Raw genomic sequence first — 6,032 nt, 5'->3', positions numbered from 1 at the left:
CAACGTCAGATGACGTCGCGGGCTGGCTCAAGACGTCCTTGAAAATATGTAGTTCGAATCCTTACCAGTAGCAAAACGGTCTTAAGTAACGATTCGTATCAAGCTCCGCGGAGTTAAGCACGCATAGCTGCCAAGCAGCGTAGACGGGTAACCTAAGGCTGACGTAGAGGATACGCGGCTGTGTACAGTGGTGGCGCATCCGGAGGAAGCTGGCAGCGGGGCAAACTGCCGCCCCCCCCCTCCCATTTTTTGAGACGTGGGCAAAGGCATCTTTTTGTCCTGCTCCCCATAATTTCAGGTGGCCCTGAAGGGGCCGTCGGGTATGAGGCAGTACTTGCTTACTGTGTTGCCAAATCAAGCATGCAGGATGTTTGTGAAGTTAGCGATTTATTTAGCGATTTATTCATCGACGAGTTCTGATTTCTCTGAAAAAGGTCTCAAGGTCAATTGCGGCATGATAACATCAAAAATGACACTTATTTGCGCTATAATGTGACCTTCAAGGACAAAAGCTGGGTCAAAGGACGGAAAACTCGATAGCATCCAAAAATTTCCGGCTGATTTGAAAACCATAAACATCAAAATATTCACAAGCGCAAGAGCTATCGTGCGTCAAAAAGTCCTAACCTCTCAAGGTCCGCCTTTAAGGTTAAATGTAGGCTCAAAGGACCGGGAACTCAATGTCACGCAAATGTTATCGGCCGATCTTCAACTTGCAAATGTCAAAATACCCACAACAGGAAAACAAGCGTCCTTCAGAAAGTTCCGACCTCTTAAGGTCACCCTTCAAGGTCAAACGTGGGCTCGAGGAACGAGGGGCTCCACATTACCAAAACCGGCCGATTTTCAACTTAAAACATCAGAATATTCCCCACAGAAAGAACTAGCGAACTAGTTCTGGCGTCTTCAGGTCATCTTTCAAGGCCAAATGCGAAATCAAAGGACAAGGATCGCTGCATCATCCAAAATTACCGGCCAATTTTTAACTTGCAAAGCTCAAAATATTCACCACAGAAAGAATTATAGCGTCCGTGAAAAAGTCCTTAACTCTCAAGGACATCCTTCCAGATCAAACACGGGCTTAAAGGGCAAGGAACTCAATATTACCCACAAATTACCGGCCGATTTTCAGCCTGCGAATGTCAGAATATTCACCACAGAAAGCGTCCGTCAGAAAGTCCTGACCTCTCAAGGTCAGCCTTCAAGATCAAACGCGGGCTCAAAGGACGGGGAATTTGATGTCATCATTAGGTCAAGCGCGGACTCACAGGACGGATAACTCCATATTGCCCAAAAATTACCGGCCGATTTTCAAGTTACAAATGTCAGAATATTTACCACAAAAAGAACTAGCGGCCATAAAAAAGTACAGCAAATATTCTCATATTTGCAAGGTTAAAATTGGTGTGTAATCTTTGAGCGATATCGAGTTCCCCATCCTTTGAGCCCGCGTTTGACCTTGAAATGTGACCTTGAAATGTCAGGAACTTTTGACGGACGCTAGCTCTTGCGCTTGTAAATATTTTTATGCTTACAGTTTTCAAATCGGCCGGTAAATTTTGGATATTATCGAGTTCCCCGTCCTTTGAGCTCGCGTTTGACCTTAAAGGTTGACCTTGATATGTCAGGTTTTTGACGGACGCTAGATCTTGCGCTTGTGAGCTTTTTGTGTTTATAGTTTTCAAATCGGTCGGTAATTTGTGGGTGATATCGAGTCTCCCTTCGTTTGACCCAGTTTTTTACCTCAAAGGTCACGTCAAACTGAAAAAATAAGGGTAATTTTTTATGTTTTCATGCCACAATTGACCTTACGACCTTCATTCAGAGAAATCAGAACTCGTCGCTGAATAAATTGCTGCCTAAACGGACTGACCCTCCGCGTACAAATTCCAGAAAAGTGGTTTCTAGTCTAAGTGGGTTGAACCTCATGAATACAAAAATGTGTGCCGTTTAACTTCTTCCCAACGGGTTTCACTCTGCATCTTAAGGCTTGACTATCTGCCTGGAGCACTCAGCTGCTCAAGTGTGTTCAAGGAAGGCAGGAATCACCAGTATGGGTGTAACAGTTGTACCAAACACTTGAAGGAATAGACGTTTGACGTATAATGTGCTTCGCATCATGAAAATACAAATAGTTGAAAATATCCAATTTTCTAAAGTGGGGAAACTCGGGCCTGATGCAACCTTTCACTATCTCCTGTTTTCGCCCGAAGGCAAGTCACATGTCGCGTTTTCCTACCATACGGCATGCTATGCCAAATACCACTACATACTACGCCAAATACTACTACATCCTGCGTCAAACAGCGTGACGCTTTTGACGTCTCAAATGCAATCCGTTTTTGTTCTGCCACTGCGAATGACGTGACCGAGTCGCCAGGTTTTGTGCGCCCTACCGTGCCGGCTCGGACCCGGTCAGAAGAAGCTCAATCCGCCGTGGGCTCAAATTTAGTGGAACTGCATCCGCATTCAGCAGATCCGCTGAAAACTTACAGCGGTATGTATGCGTATGCAGAACACCAGATCGAAGCTAAATGCATGGGAAAGACAAACCCACTGAAGCCCCATGGCTGGATGACGCGAAGGATGTGGTCCTGCTACCATTTCACTGAAATTGCAGCCTGGTGCGCAACTCCTGTGTGATCGCACCACGCGAACGCCTTCAAGCCGCTCATGTCATACTTTGCTGGAACCTCTCATTCTGTACCTCCGTGGTGCCCTCTCACGACTTCAGAAACAGCGCTCGTGACCGTGGCACGGCTTTGAAATGTCCACTTTTGTCCACATAAGCAATGCTTCCTTGATAACGCCGTCTGACGAGTATCTTCTGGTACATTAAGGGTCGGTTATTGTCAGAACGAGACCTCCCAATTCACGACGCCTTTTTTGCCTATATCTTCCATGTTCTTCCGCTCCGCTTCTTCGTCATTTCCTCGCCTGAGTTTAATTACTCAAGCAGATGATTTAGTGATCTGAATTCAAGCTAACTCATGCAAGGTGTCCTGCACGGAACAGGTCTTCCAGCAACGGAATAAAAGTGATTCTGTTCACAACAACCACGTGACATGCTGAGACAGCTGTGGCTTTCGACTTTCACTTACTTTGGCCATATGATCCTTGACGTTCTCAGGATAACATTGACGGCTGGTGTGTGGTCAGCAGTGAGGTCAGCGGGGTTACTCAGCCGACACCGAACGGCAATCAAAGTGAGTCATGCCTCATGCAAGCATTTGCGACGAAAGCAATAGCATAATGCCATATGCCAGTGGCCCAGCCGTGGTAGTCGCATCCTTGTAATCGGCCCATCATCATCTGTTGACCAAAGCATGTGGCGTGTTGTCTTGAGCTTAACGCACGCACATGCCGTACACTACTTGCAATCTTCACCTAAGCTAATGGCACAGATAATTAGGAACTGTTTGGATGCGAGTACACTGATCTATTTTGGGCCGTACGCACACGATTATGTGAGCGGTCGAGTGGTATTATAACCAAGTAGCACGCGACAATATCAGGGTCGTGAGACGTACATTTTCATCTCCGGGCTGTTTGTTAGTGTGCAGAACGTGACTCACGGCTGGGTTGCGGCAAGCGAACTTTGTCAGTTGTGCAATGTCTAATAAGCAATTATCTTGCCTACATTCTGTGAGACGCGTTTTACCATTTTTTTCTCAATTGAACAACGCGATGGTTTACCGAAACCAAGGACACCACGCGTGCCACGTTTCGTAGCACGCAATATTGACACCTAACTGAGCGTTATTTATCGCCATGTTTTACGTGCACGCAGCCTCATATTTAGCATTAAGATATCAGTTGCCCTTGGCATGGGTGGGACTTACCTAGTTCTTTAATGTGCTCGCATTTCACCGGATGATGTTTGCGTAAAAAGGGCAGCCACCGGACTGATGTTTCGAATTTCCATGGGCATGATGGACGTTGGTGGATTTTGTGTTTGCCTTCGTGAAGGTCAGGGCAAACCAAAAATGACCTCGATCAACTTTTCGCTTTCGGTTTTGGGTAGTCATTATCATCTTCTTATGGCCAGATGAGATCACTGATCTGACATGACTCCAAGTGGCGTTTTGTGTAGAAAAGGCGTGTGAACTGAATCTGGTTGTGTAAGGAAGGCTGAGACTCCTTTGGACACTGGCCTCGAGTTTGGCCTTCCTTGACCATATTTTAACTAAGTTCATAACCTAGAGGCCTCTAATATTGGCACGGGAGTGCGACCTACTCTGTAAAGTTGGTGTTTGTATTTCTCTTACTTTTTGGTATATCACGGTGTCAAATGTATCCTTGCCTATCCGAACGCATTGCACTCAACCGACCACTTGGCCGAGTGATACATTACGTCAAGCACAGGAGGAGCAGGGTGTTGATAGAGCACGACAGAAGCACAGGGGTAGGGGTTGGAAAGTGTAACGTTCTTCTCAGGTCCGGCTGCAAATCGTGCTTGGGCCCTTTTTAATGCTTTAAAAAGTTAACACCGATACCGTGGATTTCCCATCATGATAAGCAACATGTCTATGTTTGTTTTGCACCTCCAGTCTAAATAGGGGCTAAATGAACACACAGACAAATGAGCTCGTGAATTTAACCCCCCCCCCCCCCGCCAAACCTTTGTGTGGCACGAATCAATTTTGAACGGTTTTCGTGGTCTTTCTTTACGAACGAACTTTACGACGTTCCCGCGCGCCCGACGCCTGGTCTTGGCTGCGACGGCCATCAACGTTTCGTCTCAAACCTTCCGTCTCAACCCGGAACCCAAGAGCTGCCATCCTGGTGACACGGGGCAGGGGGATCTCTGACCGATGTTGAGGTCCTCAGGGGAATGCATCAGGCATCGCTCCCTGGTCCATGACGCGGAGGTGCTCTCGCTCTGGCGTCCCGGATCGGCGCAGGGATTGGCGCCGCAAAAGGATCTCTTACCAGCATAGGGGGTCCAATAAATGACACATGAACCCGAGTTCGACTTACCAGCTCTCTGGCTGATAGGGCACGGAGGGTCCTCGTTCAGCACCGGGGATCTGACTCGACCCATGTTCCTTTAACTGCCTCTTGCGAACAGTTTCGTTGCTATTTCTGATACTGCCTTTCATTATCAGAGGGCCTCGACCGCTCCACGAGGCCCTGTGACATTCGGAGTCCCGTCCCTGCCCATGCTCAGCAAATGTGCCTCTGGCCGACTCGGGGCTCTTATTGACACAGGTTTTCAGGTTAGCCACTTTGGGATTGGCCGACACGGCGACACGGGATACCCAGTCAGCTCTGCCCGACACAGGGAGCCGACCATTACAAGAGGTTTTCAGATACTATCGCGTGCCTTTATCACAGCTTGGGAAACGGGCATATACGGCCCGGACCGACACAAAACCGACTGTTCATTTTCCGTGGTCTCTGACCGAAAAAGCCCACCTCACCCCACCCCATCTCATTTCCCCGTCAGCGCAAGAGGCTCTCTGGCATTTGAAGATCCGGCCCTGTCGCCCGAAGTTCCTTGATGCAACCGGCCGCCGGCCGCCGGGCCCCCCAATCTGTCTCTTGATCGCCAGTCCCGTGGGGCCTTTCGAGCCCCTCAAAACCTAAAGCTAGAGGGGTCGGGATTGCGTGCGCCTCATCTGCCCCCTGCCTATGGGCAATGGGGCAGATCTGGGGCCCTTTTACCTCGACCAGTAGCACTTATCGCTCTGATTCCTTAATATTGCCTAGACGACTAAATCCCTGAGACGTTGCTCAAAATTCGCCCTTTGATAAGACACCACAGCTGTTGGCTGCATTGGACTTTTATAATTTAAGTGGTTTCTGTATCATATTCTTATCCCAATAAATGCAACAATTTTTATCACATTTCGGCTGAAAAACGTATTAAGAAGTACCCAGCGGCTTTGTCAATAACCACGCCGATTGCTTGCCTTCATCTCGCGTAAATAAGCCGCCAGACTCTGAACAAATATTTCACAACACCATATCTTTATGAAAGGCTCATCTGCGTCATATTTGTATTATCCCATCTTGTGGGATGTGCTTAC

This window comes from Pollicipes pollicipes, unplaced genomic scaffold (assembly GCF_011947565.3).
Source record: "Pollicipes pollicipes isolate AB1234 unplaced genomic scaffold, Ppol_2.1 Scaffold_4740;HRSCAF=5597_pilon_pilon_pilon, whole genome shotgun sequence".
NCBI classification, from domain to species: domain Eukaryota; kingdom Metazoa; phylum Arthropoda; class Thecostraca; order Pollicipedomorpha; family Pollicipedidae; genus Pollicipes; species Pollicipes pollicipes.
Note: the sequence above shows the minus strand (reverse complement) of the source record.